General features: G+C 40.9%; 1 long non-coding RNA gene across 1 annotated transcript; it reads left to right on the forward strand.

The window, feature by feature from the left end:
- The first annotated feature begins 5,415 nt into the window (after nt 1–5,415).
- LOC134641485 (uncharacterized) lies at nt 5,416–7,738 on the forward strand. The gene is made up of 6 exons (XR_010095540.2): nt 5,416–5,437; nt 5,749–5,837; nt 5,951–6,102; nt 6,215–6,247; nt 6,553–6,737; nt 7,211–7,738. It is a non-coding gene; the product is annotated as an uncharacterized LOC134641485 (long non-coding RNA).
- The last annotated feature ends 16,910 nt before the right edge of the window (nt 7,739–24,648 follow it).

Genomic DNA, 24,648 nt, shown 5'->3' on the forward strand with positions numbered 1-24,648 from the left:
AGATCTGGTTGGAGGAATGGGCCAAAATACCAGCTACTGTGTGTGCAAACCTGGTAAAGACCTATAGTAAACGTTTGACCTCTGTTATTGCCAACAAAGGTTATGTTACAAAGTATTGAGTTGTATTTTTGTTATTGACCAAATACTTATTTGCCACCCTGATTTACAAATAAATTGTTTAAAAATCCTACCATGTGAATTCATGGATTTTTTTTTCACATTCTGTCTCTCACAGTTGAAGTGTACCTCTGGTGCAAATTACTGACCTCTGTCATCATTTTAAGTGGGGGAACTTGCACAATCGGTGGCTGACTAAATACTTTTTTGCCCCACTGTATATAATTTATATTAGTTCTGAAAAACAATTGAAATGTTTAATCAGATTCATCACAGGGTTACTGTGGATTAATTTTGATTTATCACAATTAAAAATAATTAATTTTTATTCTATATTAATCACATTTCATTTTGCATGAGCAAACAGACTCAAGAACAAAGGGAAAATATACGCACTTAACATGTTTATTGAACATCTTGAACATTCATGTTAACAAAAAACTGTTAACATTTATCCACTCTCGTGTTCTTATAGGTCTGCAGTTTGTTGCAATATACTTGGCAATTGTGTCAGTCATTCTCTCCGAGGTAGACTTAGTGAGTCCCCGATGCTCCGTGAGTGGTTTGTCGCAAGCTGGTTGACGCGTTAGCCAAAGTCCTAGCAGCATCCCCGACTAACATATGCTTCACGTCAATGTGATATTTTAAGCTGGAAGTGCTTCGGTGCCAAGAAAATTTCTTCGTGCACAATGTGCATCATACTTTATGTTGGTCAACTGTTCCATCTTGTTATTTTTTAAATACTCAAATCTCATCTTCCACATTGAGTTGATTGGTTCAGCTGCCCGTCACTACCAGATCAACTGTGAAGGTAACTCTACTTGGACAAACTGCCCAAAATGCGTTGACGGATACATTTCAGGGATTTCGAGTCATTCTGCACTCCAGATGCGTTAATTGCGTTACAAATTTTAATCGCGTTGACCGTGATGGCGGATTAATTTGCACATTAATTTTGACAGCACTAATCTATCTATCTATCTATCTCTCTATCTATCTATCTATCTATCTATCTATCTATCTATCTATCTATCTATCTCTATGTATAGAGAGAGATTAATTTAGTGAGCTGATTCTAATAGACTATATGCGCCTTAGCATATGCTACTTCCGGTGGGGAGACTCCTGTAGAGCGCTGCGTTTCCGGTGTGATATTCATGCCTTGTTTATGGTCGGGTTTTCCAAAACAAGTCAACCACGGGTTGACGGGTGTTATGTTCTAAAATTAACCAGCGATAGGTGAAATCCGAAAAGTAGCCAACTTTATTTTTTACAATTATCATAGATGTTTTAAGGCTGTAAACCCCCTCACTACATACTTTACACACTTTTCTCATACAGGCATGAACATTTTCACGTTTCTCTCTTTTTTTAAAAACTCTCAAAGTTCAAACCTTTGTAGAATAATAAGTCCAGTATTACAGAATGAAGCCAAAGATCAAACCCTGTTTTCATTTCCAGAACATGGCGATAGAGCAGCTGTGAGAGAATGCAACATCAATTAATCATTAATGAATCAGTGAATCAGAAGTCCAAGTTTTTGTGCCATGGTTAACATCTTCCTCTGCCTTTTGGGTGCTACCGCAGGTGCCTTTAATGGTGCAAAATGTTTCGTCAACATTGTTTTTGTTGGGAAGAGAACTTACAAACATACAGTACAGCACTTCAGAGTCACACTGCTAGTGATCAATGTATTGATTCTGTAGTGTACAGGAGAGACAGCACAGAGATCGACAATGGTCCACAGCCAATCAGGACGTGCAGAATGCGTTGTAAAAAAAAAAAAACAGTGCGGTGAACGAGTAGCGAGGGACCACTGTAATTTTGAAGGTAAGTCACAACATACCCTTCATAAATACTAATATATAGAGAGTCTTACTAGCAATCATTCATTTTTTTATATCATGTGGCTTTTTCACAGTTTGTTGACATGCTGTGTAGGTGTGTACTTGATTAGCTGCTATCGACATAACGGTGGAAACCTTTGACTATTGTTCACCTGTAGTTTGAATGCTGGACATTTGCCTGTTTAAATCACAAGAACTGTCACTATACAGTGATGTGCTTCTGAATGTGGACGATGTGTCTTCTGATTTTGTAATGCAGTTCTGCTTGTGTTGAGTGATGTAAACAACCAATTGATCTACACTCTTCAAGCGTCAAAACTGATCATTTGATTTTTTTTATGACACGGCAATGGTGAGTGTTCCCACCTTATGCTCTTTCCGTTTTCGTATTTTGGACATGATTTTTGAGTCCATCTTCGCAGTAGCGATTGACCGCAAAATAAAGCTACCGGAAACTCTACATCTGGACTTAAAACAGGAAGTTAGCATTTTCTCGTGCATAGGGGATATTGGCAATGTTAGCATAGGTCAGTGGTTCCCAAACTTTTTTTGCTAGGCCCCCCTTTGTTATACATGAAATTCCCCCCCCCTCCGGCACAAACACATCCTCCAACCACACAAACCCATATTTTGTTTTCAAACTTCACTGCAGTTTATTTTACACCTCAAACCTTTTGTAAACAGTTAAACAAATAGAAGTAAGCTGTAATAAATTACAGTTTGCAATAAACTAAGCCACTAAACAAACCATTTTTATGGTGTAATTATTTTACATATAGTTGTTTTGTTTTTTTGTTTTTTTTTAATGTGTAAGAATATTTAACACTGCTATCAATACATTTTTCAAAAAATGTCTCTCTTTGCAAAAATGGGTTTAAAAACCTAAACAACTGTGGGATACTGTTTGTCTGTGATTTGAACCGGGGGAACAAGTTGCGGCAGGATCAGCCTGATATTATTTATATTCCAACAATTATTTCATAGAGCAAAAAAGAGGAAAAAAATTAAGATTTCTAAGGGGAACATTTATTTCTTTTCTTTTCTTTTATTAGTATTTTCCTCAGATGTGTCAAATATATATTTTCTCATCTAAATAATTTAGTCAAATAGCGAATTTCTGATTATTTTACTTACTTTATTGCAGCAGCAGAATGCGAGTCAACCGCTGTATTTTTTTTATTTTTTTAATAGTGGTGGAACTGAGTTCATATTTTTTTCCTTTAGTCTGCTTATTATCTTTGCAAAACAAACAACGTGTAGATTGAATGTTATATTGCGTCAGTCAGACTATCAGACTTCATCTCAGGTGAAGGAGCGACTCTTCCACAGTAGCACGCTCTAAGTTTCAGCAGCTGAGAACCGGGAGGAAGGGGTGCGTGAGTCCTATGTAGCGAGAGCATCCACTGAGCCAAGGGGCACTAATGCACCTTAATGTTGGTTGCCAACCAAGAAGAAGAAGAGGAAGAAGAAGCTGTGAGCCAGGAAGGAGGGGGTGAGTGAGTCCTGAGTGGTTCGTTCATGCTACGATTCTGCACAGGACGGGAGGGGTTGAGTGAGTCCTGAGTGATTCAATCATGCTATGATTCTGCACAGGAAGGGAGGGGGCAAGTGAGACCTGAGTGATTCGTTCAGAATCAGGATCAGAATCAGAGAGACTTTATTTATCCCCATGGGGCAATTAAGATACAACAGAGCAGCATGACGTTAAAAATAAGGACAGGGCATAAACAGGCAAAAAGAATGAGATAAAAAAAAACAACTTAAAATATACAGTATATACACAGTTTTAAAATTAAAGTGACTGTCTAAGTGAATAAATAACTGTACGTGATTAAAAGTGAATAAAGTGTCGGCAGTATAAAAAGAGTGTAGAGTAGTTTATGTTTATGTGTGTGGGAAATGGTCTTATCGGCTGGAGTTAAAACGCAGAGTGGGACAAATGAACAGCAGGGGGAGAGCACACAGCCCTGGGGGGAGCCAGTGGAGGTGGAATGGAGACCAGAAAGAGAGTTGTTGACCTGAACTTTCTGAGTCCTGTTAGTCAAAAGGTCCAATATCCACAGGATTCCCAGATAGCAAGACGACATTGAATCTATGTTGATTTTTCATCCGAACCGTCGTATATGGTCGGGGTTGAAATGCCAATGTTGTAACAACATTGAAATACTGTGGTAAACCGACGGTCTTACTATAGAGACGTTGTAACGATGTTGATTCACCGTTGTTTTTTTGTCATTGATATTTGATCTATTTATAGTCGACCAGGTGACAACAACAACGTCGAGAAAACGTCTATTTATAGTTGACGATCATTCGGCTCTGGTCACCATCAAAAACCATCGATTTGTAGTTGAGCATTAAATTGCATTGCAACTGATCGGGTATAAAGTACCAGAGAAAGTAGATTTATTGTTCATTTGTTATCAATGACTTGGTCTAGTTCACCAGCTTTAAAAAATCGTGTCTACGTGCAATTTATGTATAGTTGACCGGGAAATTAAAGCAGCGATCACTTGGACTATTCCACAGCACCCCTCTCACATTGGTACATCCCTCCAGGTATTTATTGTCTTGTACAGTAGAGCGGGACATTTGATTTACTCTCAGCGGAATTGACCGGAGAAGGCATCAGTTCATGCACTGCACTGGCCTGCACCACGATTAGTATAAGGTAAGAATGAATGATTTTTTTTCCTACTCATTATTTCCATGTTTGCATTTGAATAACAGTAAAAAACTCGTTAATGTTGTACATTAACAAGTTTTTTACAGTTATTTACGTTGCTCCCACAAAATGTGGGAGCCCGAAATTGTGTCTATACTTCTTACAATCCGGCAACAAATAAATTGCACTGCGAACAAAGTATATCAACAAAGAAAACATTTTCGTTTCATAATTTCTTCGTTATATTCCCTTACAAAGCTAGCTTTAACACTTCGAGGTTTCCTTTGTTCTTGCCGTCGCCTCGGCGCTTGACCCAGACTTTCGCTCTGTAGTTGCTTAGTACTACAAAAAATTCTAAATCTGTGATATATGATTGATAAACGTAAAGTTAACTGTATAAACGTGTTCAATGACTTTGTTACTTTTGATGATTGGAGAGCACTCGCTTCAATTCGCACACGAAAACTTTAGACTCAGTTTGAAAGCTCACGCAGCGTGCCCATGTGACTGTACGTTGCACGCTCACCTAACTTTAAGTTGCACGCGTACATGACTTTCCGTTTGTGCCTTGAATAATGAATAAGGCTACGTCCACACATACCAGCGTATTTTTGAAACCGCTGATTTTTCTATGCGTTTGCACCTTTTGTCCACACGTAATGTATGTCTGGCCGTACATTGTGTTTGTATTTCCAGGCACATTTCACGAAGCAGAACGCAGTCTTCAGAGATATCCACGTGAACGCTGTGATACGTCTGACCTTCAGTCCGAAGAAGAAACCCAGGCCAGTCTTAAAAGAAAGCACAAGTAAAACCTTTTTATTCACAAACATATCTTTGATTGTTAAGAATTTATGATCTTGTCTTTTATACATATCTGTGGTGCTTGCATACTGCAATATTGCCACATAATATAGTCCAAAAAGTGGAAGTTTGTAAACTTTTTAAAAATGCAAAGCCGTGTACACTTGTGCACTTCAAAAATTCATTGTATACTGTACCTTCTTGCACGTCTCTGTTTCCTGTGTGTGTTGTTAGAAATCAAACTAACTTTAGGAAACAATATGCCAAAAGCATATTTACAATTACTTAAGACCGTTTTTAATTTATTTTCTTTAGACCAAATCCCCTGTACACATATACGGACTCAGAGGATGAGCAGCCTACAAAAAAACGGTTTCCCCAGGCCCCTCGAGTGAAAATACCAGGTAATAAAATACTGTCTAGTGTCTGTGTACATATCTGTGTCTGACACAAGGAAACTTTTTTGACAAGTTGTCTGTATTCTTAAATACTTAAAAAATTATCTTTTTCTAAACAGCCCTCATCACTCCGCAGTCTGCCCCCCAGCCCACTGATAGCAACCATCATAATGCCCCACCCAGCTTCCGGCACCTTTCGCCACTCCGGCACAAACCGACACAGCTTTGCGATCTCCCCAGCATGCAGAGTCTGATGTCTTCCCTATAGATGGTACGCTTTTAAAAAAGCTTTAAAGCTGCATCACAATGTCATTGTACTCTTATCTTCAAAACACCAGTTTATACTCCTGAATGTCATCTTGTTGTGATTTTTTTTTCTGTAGATTCCAGAGACTCTGTGAGGCCACTATTGCAAGGCAAGTTTGAAAATCTTGGAATTTCACAGTTTACATGGTATAACAAATATATGTGACAGGCAAAAACTAGTAAACACTTTTAGCAGTTACAAGAACTAACAAATGAATATCCAACAAAAAGGGAATAGAAATACATTGCACTGCCAATACTTTGGTTTATTCTTTGTATGACTTGAAAATCAGGCTTTAGGGAAAACCAAATGACATGTTTCTATCATCAATTACATGAAGTAAACACACAAGCACTTGCATACACATTTAAGACATGAGACACACTAATTCCATCTCTTAAAATGTGTCTATAGGTGAGACGCTTTGCGTTGATTGGTGCTGCTGGACCACACTGGAGGTGCGAGTCCGCCGTGTAATGGTTTATGCCATTACAAAGGAGCTGGCCTCTGTACTCAACTGGGCAGGGGAAAAAATACCAAGGACCAGACAAAGCAAAAAAGGGCATTTAAAGAGACCGTGCCGTGCAGATGCATATTTGGTAAGTTTTAACATTTATTGTAGTTTTATGAGCCTAAAGTGAACAATAAAGGGATCAATTGATGTGCTGGGTGTGTTTCTCATTTCCTATGTCTGTTTTTTGCTATATTACTTTGTCTTTCTTAATAACAAGACTTTCATGTCCGGTTAATCTGGAGATGGAGTCTTTGGTCTTCGGCTTGTTTTGTCCTCGGGTTGTACACTTTGTACAGCCCGAGGACCCCATGTTTTCTTCTTTTTTTTTTAAAGGATACACGGCACACCATGCTAAGACATATCACATTTTCAGCTTATAGCTCTTTGGGAATCAAATGTGGCAGTTTGCTGATTTCCGCCTGGTGACTTTCATGTTTATTAGCCTAGGAGTTTACATACTTTCTCCCTGCTGAAGACAATTAACAAGAGCTTATTCATGTGCTCTAATTCCCTTTTTTTGTGTTTGTTTTTTTGTGTGTGTGTCTATTTTTGTCCTAGATGGCCTGGCGCAGCAGGTAGGGGCGAACTCTATGTCTGAGTTGGTCTTTGCTCAAGCAGTCCAGAAATGGCTCAGATATGCTCCAGATCGTACGGGTGGCACGCAGGACGCACATCATCCATCCCCATCCCGGAGTAAATAATAAAAAGTGACGTGAAACATAGAAATGTAAATAGGAAACTTTGTCTTTTAATAAAGTATTTTGCAAATGATACATGTCTATTGACCTTTTTTGTTTTTTTGTTTTTTTTCAATAAAAAGCAACTGTGCGAAAGAGGTGGAAAATCAACACCATAGCTCAACAGTGTTTCAATATCAGAATCTGACATTGTTTCAATGTCAACAGTGTTAGAAAATATAACATCGAATCAATGTCAGGTTTCAACATTGATTCAACATCAAAACCTGACGTTGTTTCAACATTAAAAATGGGTGCAAGAGTGACGTTGGGTCAACGTCAGATCTCAACGTTGGTTCAATGACATCGCCTGATATTGACTCAACATTGTTTCAATGTTTCCTTGCTATCTGGGTTAGCTGATCATCCAGGCGAAATCGGGAGGAAAGTTTAGTGGCCAGGATATGAGGCTGCAGAGTGTTGAAGGCTGATGAAAAATCAGCAAACAGAAGTCTGGCGGAGGAGTCAGGGACCTCCAGATGTTTGTGGATGGAGTCCAAGATGAAGATTTTTGCATCATCTCAGCGTGCACGGTAAGCAAACTGAAGTGGGTCCATCAGGGGGTCAGTTGATCTTACGATGTGCTGTTTTATGATCTTCTCCATGGCCTCCATCACCAGGGAGGTGAGGGCCACAGGACGAAGATCATTCAGAGACTTTGGGTTGTTTCTTTTGGGGCTGGGGATGATTATGGAGTGTTTCCACAGCTGGGGGACGGTGTGACTGTCAATTGAGTGTTGAAATAGAGTCCGGAACACACTTCCTATTTGCCCTGCACAGTGCCTCAGAACTCGACTTCTGATGTTGTCAGGGCCGACTAAGCTCCTCTCCCTGGTCCTCCTGAGGGCTCTCACCACATCATCAGTCTTGAAGGTGAGTGCAGAGCTGTCAGGTTTGAGTGAGGATCTGGACTCCTTAAGCTGGGTGATAGGTCGTCAGGGAGGGAGGAGGGGTTGCTGTCCTCCACGTGGATGGTTCTGGGGGTTGGGACCACAGTATTCACAGAGGCCATGGTTTTGAGGCCCTGCCAGGCTGAGCGGAGGTCCTATTAAATTTCGTTCTTTTGCATTCTTTTGGCGGCAAAGAAAGACTGGACCCAGAGTGGTCAAAACTCAAAAAATGATCTTTATTTTACATGTTAATTCTTCAAGTACACGGTGTTGCTCTGTCTGTCTTCTGTCTTCATCAGGAGATTGACTGTCCTTTAAGCTTCTTCTCAGGATAAGGACAGAATGAGAGGTGAAGCTGTCAAATTTTAAGCCAAAGCCTGGCCTGTTTTCGTCCCAATTCTGTTAATCTATCATTTTGCCGCTGTACTCATGTTTTCAGGTTGAGAAGAGTCCACCTGTATTAACACACTAAAACATTTATTTAATATCATTTTCATTACTATTTCTTAACACATTCATTCTCTAATTCTTCTATCTAGATTTTTAACACGTCTCTCTCTCACTCGTTGCACACTACACACATCAGCCAATTTCCTTTTATGGGCATGCAAACATGTTCACTTCCTGCTTCACTTCCTGCCAGACACACACACACACACGGCAGTTTTCATACACACACACACTCTTCATTTCACTGCATTTTCATCTGTTTCTACAACCTAACCGAACTCTTATTTTATATTTACAGTCTATATACCCTCTGTAACTCTGCTAAGTTTTAATATAAAAAGAATGCACCCTCAACACACACACGCACACAAATATACTCAGCTCTTTGCATTTGCAAGCATTCACGTCAAAATCCAGCGTGGTTAGCAGAGCTCTTTTGGCACAAATCCTGGCACAATTAACAGTTTTTCCATACACATCACCCTTCTTTAGGTCAGTTTTGTAGCATAATTCACACAATACTTTCATCAGCATTTTTGCACACTTCCCTGAGCTTCCTTAAAGAAAACCGTCTCACACACACACACGCGCGTCACACCCTTTTCTCTCACACTTTCAAAACAATGTGCACCTTTGATCATTCATCCAAATAACAATTTTACACTTCATTTACACATTCACACATTTATATGTATAACAAAAGACACCGACTGCCAAGATAAATTATTTCCATTTCCATGTCACAACTTCAAAACCTCAATACCGGTAATCCTACGTTTTCGACTAATTTAAAAGCCTCTAAGGCCCAGGTCCGCCCACCTTGCTGGTCAGTCAACCCGCTTCGGGTTGATTGACCAGCAAGAAATTTGACCAGCAAGAAATTTCTAGGCCCTATATTAATTTATAAGCGCTCCCCGCCGCTTAACCGGAAGCTCCACTTAACAAAACGTCTCAGTATCCCACTGGCGCCTGAAGCTTTACTTAAAGCTTTACCTGTCAGCCACGTTGAATGGTCACGCCCGAGCCTCGCTCTGTCGTTCAAACGGTGCAAGAAAAGTGGTGCTTGACCACTGATTGTTAACGACTGTCCTCAGTTGTCGCGGTAATCAACCGGGGTCTCCTGTCGCCGCAGGCCCTTACCGCGCATCCACGGTAAGATTGGGAACCAACCCGAACCTTTTGCACCCCTAGGGATCGCCCTCCCCATCCTAAATAATTTAAATAATTTTAAAAAGCATCACTGTGGACTCTAAACGCCAGTTTATTTATCTGATGCTATCTCTAATCAATTATCCAAATATCCTAATCTAATCTCTTTTCTTGGCTGACGTCACACTCGACACACATAACACATCAACTTAACCCTCTGGGGTCGCTGGACGCGCCGGCGCGTCAAAATCACATGACCAATTTAAGACGACATAGCTACAAGATGCAGCACGTCAGAGTCTCCATTTCAACTTGGGTCGAAAGTGCGGACTTCAAACTACATACCAGTTTTTGAATTGTGTCGATGGGCCACGTAAAACCAGAGTTATGATAAAAAATACACGCGATGTTTTTTTCTGAACAAAACAGTGGTGTTTACAGCGGGAAGAACGGTAAAAACGGCGTTTTCTACAGACAGCGCTAGCATACACTCTCCCTTTGCGAGTGAAAAAAGAAAAAGAAAAAATACCCCTTCCCTATTGGTGTTAGAGTTTACCATGTCAGCCAATCAAAAAAAATGATATGGCAACATGTGACACTTGGTTGTTTAGGGAGAAGGGGACGTTTTTAGGAGTGACACCCGCGAAAGCGGGCGAGCGAAAGAAAGAGAGAGAGCGAGTTTTCATATGTGAGACATTAGTGACGTTTAGCGTGTTTGGAGGCTATAGTTAGTGTGTTGTGTAGTTATTGTCTTGTATTGTGTGTCAGTTAGACTGCTGAATTTCATATTTGCTCTAAAAAAGCCGTCAAAGGCAGATTCCAGTGCAAACGCTGTTCCCACATGGAAAACTGGACTGATGCACCGCCTGCTGTCAGACCTGCAGGGTTTAGGCCTGTGCTGTTCTCCTCTGTCTTATACTAAACACAAACTACATTTTTTGGACTGGCACAAATAATTTGTGTGCCTTCCTATTTGATCCAGCACACCTGATTGTTCTGTAAATAGATTTAAATGGTTATATAAAAAACGCCTGAGGTCTTTGCTGCATTTTTAGGTAAATAGTACCGTATAACTTTGTTGTTTGCAAAACTTGTGCATAATTTTTTAGAAATGTACAATTTCTATTTGCATTTCAAGTTATGAAAATGATTCGTTAAACATGTTTGTGGGTTTTACAGTAAAAAATATAACTTTTTTCTACTCGGATTTTGAATTTTTTGTCTGAATTTAGATCAACTGTGCTAATATAGTATGCCAAAATGAAAAAATAACTCAAATTTCAGATATTTGAGGTTGTGCTGAAAATAATGATACCAAATAAGGCAAGAAAAACATATTTTAAAGGTGAAATATAGAGGTAAAATCAAAAGTAGTCAAAAACGGCCAATTATACCCTGGACCCCAGAGGGTTAAACACGCATCAGATCAACTTAAAGTTCACCCCAGCATTAACAACAATAAGCTTTCATCAAATATTCCCTAGACTTTACTTTTAGTTATCACAAATTACCCAAAATTACCATGGACATGTCACCCGAAATCTACTTAACAGATTTTATAATTTACTTTAATTTCACCACTCCTGAGCCAATTTAACGGTTAAGATCTTCCACTCGGCGAACAGATAATTTAGAATTCATCCAATGTGCACAAATTTGCGTTTTCTTTGAACAGGCTTGTGCTTACCTTTAAATCTTTTTAGACCAGTCTCCTGTTCGCCTCATATCAGATCCCACCTTAAGCCGAATTTGTCCTCTCAGCCGCAAAAGAATCCGGGTCACAGCACCAATTATTAAATTTCGTTCTTTTGCATTCTTTTGGCGGCAAAGAAAGACTGGACCCAGAGTGGTCAAAACTCAAAAAATGATCTTTATTTTACATTTCCGGAAATGGAGACCTGAACACAGAAAGACACAAGCTCAGGTCTGAAAGCAGCAGCAGCCAACATGGTTATATATATATTTCCGCTGCACGTCACACACAAGTTTCGATCAAAACACTCTGCTTAGTTTCACTTTCTGTCTGCACCTCCTGTGCTCTGCAAAAGCATGCAGTTTCCTGTCAGCCCACGACCTAGTTTACACTCAAAGTTGGCCCTCTCTTATTAAAATACATAAAACAATATAATCAGCAGATAAGCATTAAGAATATATATTTAAATCCTAACAGTCCCCTGTGGTGATTTTTTTTCAACAGTGTTTTATACTCCAGTTTAGCAGTTTTTATGGACCTCTTGACCTCCCTGTTGACCTCCTTTTCATCCAGTGCAGAGCCGGTAAAGAAAATCCTCTTTTTTTTTTTATTAAGGATTTCCTTGAGCTCCTTGGTGATCCAGAGTTTGTTGTTGAGGTAGATGGTGACTGTTTTTGAGGGGATAATGTTGTCAACACAGAAGGAGATGTATGATGTCACCGTGTCGACTTGTTCGTCGATGTCATCAGAGGGAGAAAGAAAGCTGTCCCAGTCAGTGACTTCGAAACATCCTTGTAGGGTGAGGATACTTTTCGCTGTCCACTGCTTGATGTTTTTGGTGAACTTTTTAATCCTCTTGATGACTGGGGTGTAAGCAGGGGCCAGCAGGATGGTGTGGTGGTCTGCTGAGCCAAGAGGGGGGAGGGGTAGGGCTTTAAATGCATCTGGTACAGAGCCATAGCATTTATCAAGAGTCTTCCCCTGACGTGTGCTGCATGTAACATACTGTTGGTATCCTTTAAACAACTTGTCAGGGGAGCAGTGGTTGAAATCACCCAGGATGATTTTAGGAGAGTCCGGTGATAAAATTTGTACAGAGTGTTAGTGAGGTACTCTGTAGATTTAGCTGCATCAGCTATGGGGTGGATGTAAACCAAGATGATGAAAAGCTGTGGGAATTCTCTGGGGAGGTAGTAGGAGTGCAAGGAAATAGCCAGAAGCTCAATGTCTGTGGTGTATAGCTTCTCCCTCACGATGACTGTAGAGCACCAGCTGTTGTTTACATACAGACACACGCTGCCGCCATGTTGCTTCCCAGTGCGTTCACGGTCTCTGTCCAGGCAAAGGGGTGGTGAAAAGCCATCAATGTGCAGCGTGCTGTCATCGTAGCTGTTGTTTAACCACGATTCCGTAAAAGCCAGAACGGAGGCAGTTCTGTACTCATGCAAGTGGTTGATGCAGGCTTGTAGCTCTTCCAGCTTGTTGCAGAGAGACCGCACATTAGCCAGGATAATGGACGGGAGCGCTTGTTGTTTGTGTGTCTCCCTCTTGAGTCTGGCTCTCACCCCACACTTCTTTAATCCCCTCCTAGTTACCTTGTTTTTGTGAGTTTTTCAATTTCCGTGTCCACGGAGCATTTCCTCGGGAAAGTAGTCAGTAGGAGCGGAGCAGAAAAGCCGGAGGCCGCAGCTGGATGAGAAAGTCTCTGGTGTAGGTGAGCCTCGGGGTCATGTCGAAGTGTCGGAAACAAGTCCGAAAATCACAAAAAGGAGGAAAAGGAAAAAAATACAAAATGTATCGAGTAGACGGCGAAAAATAACAACAAAAAGAGCTTTAAGGTTAGAAAAAAAAAACGCAAAACTGCAGCGACCCGGAACTAGGTCCCTTCCTTCCTGTGCTATGATTCCGCACAGGAAGGGAGGGTATGAGTAACTCAAATGTGCTGTTAGCATGTTAGCAGAGCGATGCTACTGTGAACTGATGAGCTATTGTCTTGATGTGAGCTTTCTACTCAGGGTTTTTTTCCCCAGTCCAGAGCAGAAATGTTTTTGTTAAGAAACTGGCTGTTGTTTTTTTCCACAATTTTAATTATAAGCTAGATATATTTCTGCTAATGAAATTAGTTTGCTAACAGTAACAGGGATGAGTCAGTGAATGAGTCAGTTGGACTTGTGAATCATGATTCACGAGTCAGTAAAGTGACTCTCGAGTATTGAACATGACTCATGACTGTTCATGACTCACACATCACTATAGTATAGGGCTCTGACCTGCTGTTATTGAAAATTGGCTTGCATGGTGCTGGAGCTCACCTTTCTCTTCCAGGCTATAAGAGCTAGTCTAGAAGAACTGTTTTGTCTCTCTCTTCCACTCCACCTGGCAGCAACTTATTGATGATGTTTGGCTACTGGTTAGGTTATGTTTAATAAATTATTTTATTTATTTATTTGTAATTTTATTTAAGTAAACTTTGAGCCAGTTTGTGTTCGGGTACAAAGAAGGGAAACCCTTGTTCTGTATCAGCCAGATCAGACCATGTCCCTGGCTGTACAAATACAAACAAATTATGTACAACTACGGTTGTTATACAATATTGCCATCCTCTTTGGGCACAGAAGAAATATGGAGAAGGATTTAAGATTCTAAGTGTGTGTGTGTGTGTGGGTGGGTGTGTGAGGGAAAGAGAGAGTCAAAGGAAGAGATTGGGATGGAGGGGGATTTATACAATGCTGTGTTTGCCACTGCAAGGGTGAGTGGTGCACAGTCATTTTACCTCTCTTTTCATGAATACAAAGGAGGCTATTGTGGGCCAAAAGCCCCTCCCTAACACCACAACCTCCGAGTCTTTATCCCCCATCTAGCAGCACAAGGGAGGCTCAAACATTATTATATGGACAGACTTATTACCAAGTAAAACATTTTTCACAGACACCGAAACAGCGATAGGGATTAATAAATTATTCCAACATGAAGCGAGCCAGTCAAGATGAAGGTCTCACCCACCCTGTCCAGTGGGAGAATTCCTCCATCCAACCTCATAATACAAGAAAAGAGGCCTTCACATCACTGAGCAAAGACCAAAACATCACCATATTACCAGCTGACAAGAGGAGGTGCACTGTGGTTCTAACCTCAACTGATAATCACACAAAGATTACTAAACTCCTCAGTGACAACAATACCTATGAAGTCTTAATGCCAGACCCCACAAGCAACTACAAAAAGAAAGTCATCAGTTGCCTGCAAGAACTTGAAAAGGAAAAAGCCATTGACTCCTTCATACCTGTCTGTAAACTGTTCTGTTTGAACTGAACGATCAACTGAATCCATTATTGCATTTTGCATTGCATTGCATTATTGCCTATTAATTCAGGAGTTTAGTGTTTTTCATGGTTATAACTGGTAATTTAAACGATGTCTGTCTCACTGAAATTTTCAACATCATGTCAGCTGTGGTAGTCCTGTATCTGCCTGCACACATAGTACATATTCTTATCTGTCATCAGCAAATGCCCAAACATTGCCCACCAGTTTATTAAACCCAGGCTAATCTGTCCCAAGAATTAAGGGGTGCACAAGGAGGGAGATAACCATGGCCTTAACTCTATTTGTCACAGCTTGGTTGGCCGGTGTGTTTGAGGTGTGGACCAAAACGCAGACAAGGGTATAACAAGGGCAGACAAAGTATAACAACAAGCGAGCCGTTTATTTGGGCTGATGTCAAAACAAAAACAAGGCAAGGCAAACTGGAGAAAAAACTAACCTGAAACCTAAACTGAGAAAAAGTAGAACTAAAACATGAAAACTGTGAAATGAACATGGCTGAACAGGAACATGAAAAACTACTACGTGAGATAATTAGAACATGAACCTGGGACATGAAGAGCTGAGACTCACGGAAACATGTAGCGAGACAAACAGACGACCCAACACTGAACAGATGATGACAGAGGACTTAAATACACAGAAGGATAATGAGGGAAGTGGAAACACCTGGGAAGACACAGCTGGCACAAATGATCATGACACCTCAGGGAAAAGTAAAACTAAAACAATAAACATGGAAACACCACACCTTTCAAAATAAAACAGGAACATTCAGAGATGTAGACGTGACAGACTGGGGAAACACCAAACACAGGGAGAGACACATGAGAACAGATAAGGTGAGACGCAAGCCTGGGCATAACTAAGCGCACCCTGGGCATAACTAAGTGCACCCTCTTTAAACAAAGAGGACAAGACAGACTAACACAGAAGACAGGAAAAGACTCACAAACACAGGGACATAGGTGAAACATAAACTAGACTAAAACTCAACAAAACTCTGACTAAATAATAGCACAAGAACATAACATTATTGCAATAACATAAGAAAATCAAAAATAAACTCGAGACACTGGGTCACAGACCCAGCCCCTGACACTATTGCCCGTAAAATGGGGAGGTATAATTGGTCGATGTCTGCCAGCTGTGTCAGTGAGGCTTCCCTGGCACTGTTCCCTGCTCCCTGAACCCCCCGTGCCACCCCTTCCCCTACACCTCATCGCCACAACATGCCACAATACAGTGCTCTGTTCTATCTATAGAGCACTTTATCTCTCTCTCTCTCTCTCTCTCTCTCTCTCTCACACACACACACACACACACACACAGGGGTAATTTGGGGATCACTGAGTCATAACCACAATGACATGGAAGTCATGGAAGGCAAATTAAAAACTGTGAATTTGAACTAGAACTGAGAGAGATCAACCACTACCCACCACTGGACATCTAAAGCAGAAATCTTTGCATACTTACGTGAACAGACAAAATAAAGTTGAAGAGTAAACAAGTTTGCTCTGTTTTTGTATGCTTGAACCACGTGAAACCACTATCTACAGTCCAGCAAAGCTTCTGCATTACAGAATAAAGAAAAATGAGCAATCAATGTGCTGTTGAATTGTTGAATTCTATTTTATCTTCTTCTCCTATCCTAAAAGAATCGGAATTTAAATCTATATCCTGCCAAAGGAGAGATGCCAAACTCTTGTAACAGAAAGATAATTTCTATTCTATTTTATTCTATCCTATTCTATTCTATTCTATTCTAATTGTTCACATGGTTACCCTTTCACACACCTTTGTTACAAAAAAACCCCCAAAACACAACTTTTACCTTATATTAGTTTCAACAATCTATATAATCTGGCAAAAAGGCAGTAATTTACTCTGTGTGCACCAGAGTTTCAGTTGCGAGCCCATAATTCTCCCAGCTCCTTTCTTTGTGCTTCACATCTGCCAGCCTCTGTCTCTGTGGACGTGAAGGCAAAGTAGGTTAGGCAGGAGGAGCTGGAGGAAGCAGACACAAACTAATAGAGACAGACAGCAGAGAGAGAGTGAGACAGACAGCAGAGGTGTGTGTTTCAGAGTTTCAGGAAGATGCTGTTCCCACCAAGAAGTTGGACTAGAGAGCAGCATATGAGCTCCATGACCAGGTAAGTCCACTCGTAGTCTCACTAACTCGCCCACTCCTGCCAGCGAGTTAGCAGGCAATATGCACTTCTGCCCTCCTGGAGCCTGGCATCATGGATGTGAATGCTTTACAATGACCACGGAATAATTAGAATAATAGAAGCCAAGTCTAAAATCAGTTACATGTGATTTTGGTTGTATGTTCCGGAGGGTGCTTCTGTTGTTTTGATCGTTACACACTTTTAACATTAGTTAAAAGTGTGTTTGTTAATCCCAACTGTTTTCACATGTAGCTGCAAACATGGTGTGCTATGTCTCAGGACTTCACATAATTCCTCTTTGACAGAAATCTAACTAGAGATACATTTTTCAGTTGGTCAGACTTTTACATTTGAAAAACCATTGAAAATAAAAATACATTGTTTTTGTGGTTATTGCCATTTTACAGCATGGGTTTTATCTGTAGAAGTGTGTGAATATGGCTTAATGTGACTTTAGCAAACATATACTTAGATTTTAGGAAGCTCCAGTTTGAAATTTATGATTTCTGCTTTGTATTCTGAATGGAACTGGGTTTGACTTAAACTCACATCAAGTGGGCTTCAGTAGACTGACTACAGCCACATTATGACTGCAGTCATTGCAGATGAGATATGAAGGAGATATGAATAGTGAAGTAAAAATGCTTCTTCTGGGTGTTTTTGAAAGGTGTTTAAAATTAGGTGTGCTGCTGATAGAGAGCTGTTTTCATGTTTGGGTCAAATCAATTTCAGATGTGGTTAGAGTTCACAGTCCTGTTTGGCTGGTTTTTTTAGATGCACCTTGTTTTCTTACCCAACCTATAGATTTTGTAACTATCCTCTAATCCTATTTTATAAAACATAGTTAGATTGTAATGTCATTTCCTGTGAAAAAAAGACCTTCAGTAAGTGGTCTGTTTCAAGTGTGGTGCAGCTCCAAGGTTTACATTCTTCTTGATAAATTTCAAAATACAAACTTTAAATGCACAATAAAACCATAGGAATCCACCATAAAATGGACACTGTCCATTTCTAAAGGTCACATCAGAATCTGCTGGCTAAAATTACACAGCTTGTACCTGAAACTCTATCCTATCTAAGGGACTAGCCTAAGCATCAGATTGCAGTCTGCTGATTGTACTTGAGAAGTGTAACAATAATCCAGGTTGTCTGAATGTGGTACTACCTTTCAGCCCAGTGCAAGGTGAGAGAAGGCAACATTCTGACCCAGAGAGTTTTCTTTCCAGTGTTTCAGAGCCTGTAATATGAAGCAGGATTAGGTGCTTATTGAGATCACTTCAGGTTGGACCTGGTGTTTTTGCTTTACAAAGGTTCTTCACTTCTCACCTGCATTTGTCACCATGCAAATTAAGCTGCACACCTAACCTGCTCTGTGCTTTATTCTGTACCTAATAAAGAATACAAAATCATCACCTACTGACTGGTCATTGGTGATGCAGTATCTTACAGCAAGAAGGTTATTGGTTTGAACTCCTGCTGGGGCCTTGCTTCCTTTATTGTCATACAGTCATACATCAGAATTGTCTATTTATTATGATATTCGTTGTGAATTTAACAATCTGATGGCAGTTGGGTAACAGTTGCCAAGGAACCTTACTGATCTGCATTTCAGGCTGCAGTACCTTTTGCATGAAGTACAATCCTATCTGCAGGGGTAGCTGATCATGTTGGTCCCAACAGGACATATTGATCTACACTTGTATTGGCAATGGATTTGACTGCGCTTCAACTGACTGCTAACAGAGAGATGCGTAGAATTCTTCAAAAAGACAGAATTGCATAGCAGGAGCCACTGCTATTCTATTTACTCCAGAGCATTGCAATAGTTCTGCGATGTTAGTAGCAGAAAGAGATAGCCATAGCAGACAGAGATAGCCATAGCAGACAGAGATAGCCATGGAGATATAGCAGCACAGAAGATGGCAATTTATTTTTAAAGGGTTAGACCTTTAAAATAACAGACAAATTCAACAACCAAATAACAAATCATCCAAATAAAATAACAATCAAATTCAGCTGTATTAAAATATTTAATTACTATTGAATTACTAGATTTGCCACGTTGCTACTTTTCCCGGTAACTCGAAACACTGCCTGCTAGACCACATAAGAAACGGATTACTTAGCTGAACACTCCTAACGCGCAAAATCAACATGATCTTACTGGTTGACTGCCAGTGGGATGTGAAGTCCATACAAATGGAAAACCACAAACAGATTTTCATTACAAAAAGACACATTCAAAATAACAAATCTGACAATCGTCACAATCTGGTCCTTCATATTGTAATCTTATTTTCTTTCCTGCTGTTTCCCCATATTTAGAGTAATGGAACTTTGGTTTATGCTGGTTGTTGGATTTTGCCAGTTTCACCGAGACTAAGGGTTAAATTTGGCTTTGAGTCTGCACTCATCATCTGTCAGCTCTGCTTCCTCATCCTCTCTGCTGCAGCTGCAGCTCCACACTCCGATTTCTCCAATGCTGCTATCGGGCTCGACAGCTGCCCCACCTCGGTCTGAAGCTCCAGTGATGAGGGTGATCAGACGTAGCCTCTTGCCTCAGTCAGCGATGAAGGACCCCTCCAGGAAGACACCAGAGGGGTCCTTCCATCCATGTCGTGGCCCTCCAAAGATGGACTGCTGTCACCAGTTTCCTCCTCACCAGGGAAACCCCATCACTGGTCACCAGGCTGTTACACTGAAAGGAGGTGCTGTTGGCTTGAATTAATATATTTATGTATTTATAGTTTGAATCCATGATGATAATAATTCAGTGTACACTCTAATCTCTGAGTGAGTACAGAATCCCCATACAGAACAGCACAGAATATCAGAAACTGTATGCAAGGACAACAGCAGGGAAAATTTGCACAAACTGAGATGCTATTCAATTTCGCCACATTCTGGGTGGAGAATCTTGGCAGTCTGTCTGGGTGGAGACTGTCTCTCCACTCTTTACATATTCCATATGTATGGAGAAGGAACCCCCTTTATCAGAACGTGGATACTTCTTTAAGACACTCCGGCTTGTCCGGTCCTATAAAACATCTGTGCAGATATGAAAACTATGATTCTTTGATCTCCACTTGCTGTCAGATGTAGTGTGCGTGTGTGCTTTGCATGGTACAGTGTGTGTCCATTGCCTTTGTGTTGTGAAGCCTGCTGGTTGGTTCCCATAATTGCTGTTGCCCTAAAAAGAGAATAAAAGAAAGGAAAGGTCCTTTGTAGTGACTCTAATATGTGGCTGTGATTGCTCCTGGTATATTATCTGTGGTCTCACAGGTTCATGCATCCAGTGGAACCTTGCTGTAGCTGATGCTGTGGGCACCTGGTCTGTTTCTTGGGGTCTTGCGAGTTGAACACTCGGCACTCACCTAGTGTCACTGCAGCTGGCTGTATCCTTCTGGAATACAGGTCTTGTCAACTGATGCAACCAGTTGGTTCTTACTGTCGCTGATGCTGTTAGCCCAGTGAGCAAGAGTTTTTCTCTGGCTCTCTGGCTTCTCTCTGGCTAATGCCTGCTCTGCTCGCTCAGAGCAGTTCATGTGCTAGGGCCATTGAAAATGGTGGCAGACACTGTCAAGTAAGCGCCCAAGTCCAGGAGGGTGGAGACTCCATTTCAGGTGGCCAACCAGATCTGGTGCAAATTTGGAAGGGCAGAGGTCGACCTTTTGCCCTTGTGCACCCCTGCCCCCAGTGTCTCCTCTATGCCTTCCCTCCATTCTCTCTCCTCCAGTCGATCCTCTGTTAAGTCCACACCAAGGAGGTGAGGTTGAGCCTGGAGGCCCCTCTTTGGCCCTACATGCCCCAGATCCTGCTGCTCTTGGCTGGGACAGCCTGTGAGCTTTCTGTTTGTTTTTCTGTAGAGAGACAGAAGGCAGGAGAGTAAACCAGCTGTACTCCACTGAATAATCCAAGGTGTACCCCTAGTGGGAGGGGAACAATATGAAAACAGCCCCACAAGACGGAGACAGAGCAATACTGGGAGTATATGGGAGAAGGACACAACTCATAAAAACAATGCTCAGTTGCTAGTGGATCTAAGAGCAGACCTTGGATAAAGCAAACTCCCTGAACAGGATCCAGTAACCATCACATGGTAAATAGACTGGGTTTTTATACTGTATAGCGCTTTTCTACTCTATCTGAGCACTCAAAGTGCTTTATACAACTTGTTCATTCACCCAATCACACCCATTCACACAAACACTTCTCTAGGTTTTAAGTGCTACCTAATTAACATTCATACACATTCACATTAACATCGATGAATGCATCGGAGAGCAACCTGGGGTTAGTATCTTGCTCAAGGATATTTGACATGCAGATTGGAGCAGATCGAACCAACAACCTCACGGTTAGTAGAGAGTAGAGTAGAGAATGCCTTTACACATGTGTACAATGAGATACAGAGCATCTCCTACTCAGTGCAATCATGTGGGAAAGAAAGGGGGGTGATGTGCACAATTCTGTGCCACTATATACATATGAACAGTACTCACAAATGTAAAATGTAAGTATCGGAAAAAAATAAATAGTGTTGGCATATTCAATTCAATTCAGTAAAACTTTATTAATCCTGAAGGTTGACCCCGAAGGAACCCCGACGGAAATTGGCTTTATATATGAGTGGGACACAGATAGGAATAGGCAGAAACACCACAGGGGCAAAACACCAGCTCCTGTCGGACAGAGCAGTCACCCAAGACTGTAAAACCCGGCTCACCAACTTGTACACCGCTTGGATTGACTGCAAGCCTATGACTCAGTGCCTCAACCCATGGATCCTGGAATGCCTAGAACAACACAAGATAAACAGGACCCTAATGGCCTCAGAAATTCGATGGAGACGTGGCGAACAACACTAGAGGCCAACGTCAAGCCAATAGCACAAGTCTTGTCCCCACTGCTGTTCTGCATAGGCCTGAACCCCCTACAGATACCAACTACGAAATGCAGCAATCGTCAGCCACCTACTCTATAAGGATGACATGAAGCTGTATGCCAAAAGTGAATGAGACATTGATTCACTGATCTAAACGACTAGAACCTACAGCAATGACATTGGAATGCTATTTGGACTGAAGAAGTGTAGTTGAATGGTAAAAAAGAGAGGGAGGTAGTCAGAACGGAGGGGATTGTACTACAAGAAATGAACACTGCAGACACTGAGGACAGCTACAAGTACCTTGGAATCCTACAGGCAGATAAGAACCACAAAGAGGCCGCTAGGAAAACCACCAAATGTCAGCAGAGGGTAAGGCAAGTCTTGAAGAGTTAGCTGAATGGGAAGAACAAGAGCCAGGCAATTAACACCAGCACCTTGCCAGTGATACCTTGCTGGGATAATAAGCTGACCAAAGGAGGAAATAGAAGCCACTGACATCAAGACAGGGAAGTTCCTTATCTTGCATGGAGGGTTTCACCCCAAATCCAGCATCCTGAGACTGTATGCTTATGGCCAAGGATTAATGAGTTTCAGAACCACAATCCAGGATGAAACAATGAGCATACATGAGTACACCAGGAAGACCACAATAGACCGCATCCTTAGCAAATACTTCAGGCAGAAGAAACCAGAAAAACAAGAGGAACAAGGAGAAGAACCATCATGGAAGGACAGGCTCCTGCATATGGCATGTACCACTGGCAGAAAAAGCAAGTGGCTGACATCCAGAAATGGCTGAACAAAGCTAAACTGAAAGACAGCACAGAGGTACTAATTGAGGCAGCACAGGAACAATCTCTTATCATCAGATCCATAGAGGCTGGGATCTACCACACCAGGCAAGAGCCCAGGTGCAGGCTGTGCAAAGATGCCCCTGAAACAATCCAGCACATCACAGCACACTGTAAAATAGTAGCAGGCAGAGCATACATACATACATAATCAAGTGCCTGGCACAGTATAAAAGAACATCTGTACCGAGTATAGCCTGGAAGTTTCAAGGTCAAAATGAGATACTCTACCTAGGGTGGTTGAGTACCTTTCTCCACATATATATGTTACCCTATTCAGTTCTGTTCAGTTTTATTTATATAGCACCAAATCACAACATGCTTTATATTGTAAGACAAAGACCTTACAATAATGCGGGGAAAACAGAAAATCCAAACAATCAGTGGGAAGGGGGAAAAAAAGGGAAAAACTCCCTTTTAACAAGTAGAAAACTCCAGCAGAACCAGGCCCAGAACAAAAACTATTTCTTCCCTCTCTTCTTAAAGTACACGTTCAGCACAACAAGTTCCACCCCTTTTTGTAAAACACTAGCATCTGTTTACTTTACTTACATGCCCAAGGAAGTCTACTCCAATCACCAGTCTCTCATCCTGGGGCACTGGCTACTAAGAGAGGACAATGGACACCCTGTGGAAGAGAGAAAAAAAATATAACAGCTAATGATTAGAATGGAATATAAACATATAATGAGTAAAAAGGCAAGTGAAGAAAAAACACCTGATCTTAAAAGTAGAAAGAAAAATGGTTCCACAGGAAGACAGACCTGAAAGTTAAAGGCTCTGCCTCCAATTCTACCATTAAAAAACCAACACCTTTGGGATGAATTAGTGCAGATACTGCAAGCCAGGCCTTCTCATCAAAGATCAGTGTCTGACCTCACAAATGCGCTTCTGGGAGAATGGTAAATAATTTATGTAATATAATGTATGTGTTTTCATATGAGCTTCTTTGTTTTTGTAATTAACCTCCAGATTAAAAATATTAGGATCTTAGCTCAACTGTAAAATTTTACTAGAATTAGATTCTAGAGTCAGAGTGGTGCCATGTGATTTATGTGTGTGTGTGTGTGTGTGTGTGTGTGTGTGTGTGTGTGTGTGTGTGTGTGTGTGTGTGTGTGTGTGTGTGTGTGTGTGTGTGTGTGTGTGTTAGCACTCTCCAGTGTTATTGCATGTTTCCAGAATGTTAGAACAAGCTGAGTATCACTGCAACAGCAAGTCTACACACTGGAATAAAGATAGTCAGGAAAAAGTTGCTGTATGGTTTAACTACATCAGTGCTTTGAATGGGATATCCAGTATATAAAAAGCATTTTAAGCTCCATGTAAATGAGGCGTAGAGAAGATTTCTTTCTCTTTTTTAGCTGCTATAACAACAATGAACTTAGGATTAGTAACTTATATAGTTGGTAGGTATAGCTGATGTTACTGTAGGTGGTCTGTCTCTCATGATATTTTTATTCAGAAGTATGTATATAATTAATCCTACAGCTTTACATATGATCAGCAGCATGTACAAATTTAGTTTACTTTAGAAACGAAGGCCACATGTGGCTAGATTTGTTTCTCAGAGAAAAAAATCTAAATCCCTTGGCAGTATGGTTGCCAATTTTTAGGACTGTGCACGGACTAGCAGTTCTTAGTTTAAGGGAAGGTAAAGGTGATGCATCAGGCCAGGGCGAAAGAAGTGTCCACTGCATTTGGAATGGGCAATATTATCTAAAATTAAGCTGTAATTTTTAATTTCTTTTTCTTTGTGTTACAAAATTGAAACAAGATAAATAAAGATGGTTCTTCTACTCATGCTATTGATACTGAGAAAAATATTTATTTAAAAAGGAAA

The sequence above is a fragment of the Pelmatolapia mariae genome, linkage group LG14 (genome assembly GCF_036321145.2).
Source record: "Pelmatolapia mariae isolate MD_Pm_ZW linkage group LG14, Pm_UMD_F_2, whole genome shotgun sequence".
In the NCBI taxonomy this organism is placed as follows: domain Eukaryota; kingdom Metazoa; phylum Chordata; class Actinopteri; order Cichliformes; family Cichlidae; genus Pelmatolapia; species Pelmatolapia mariae.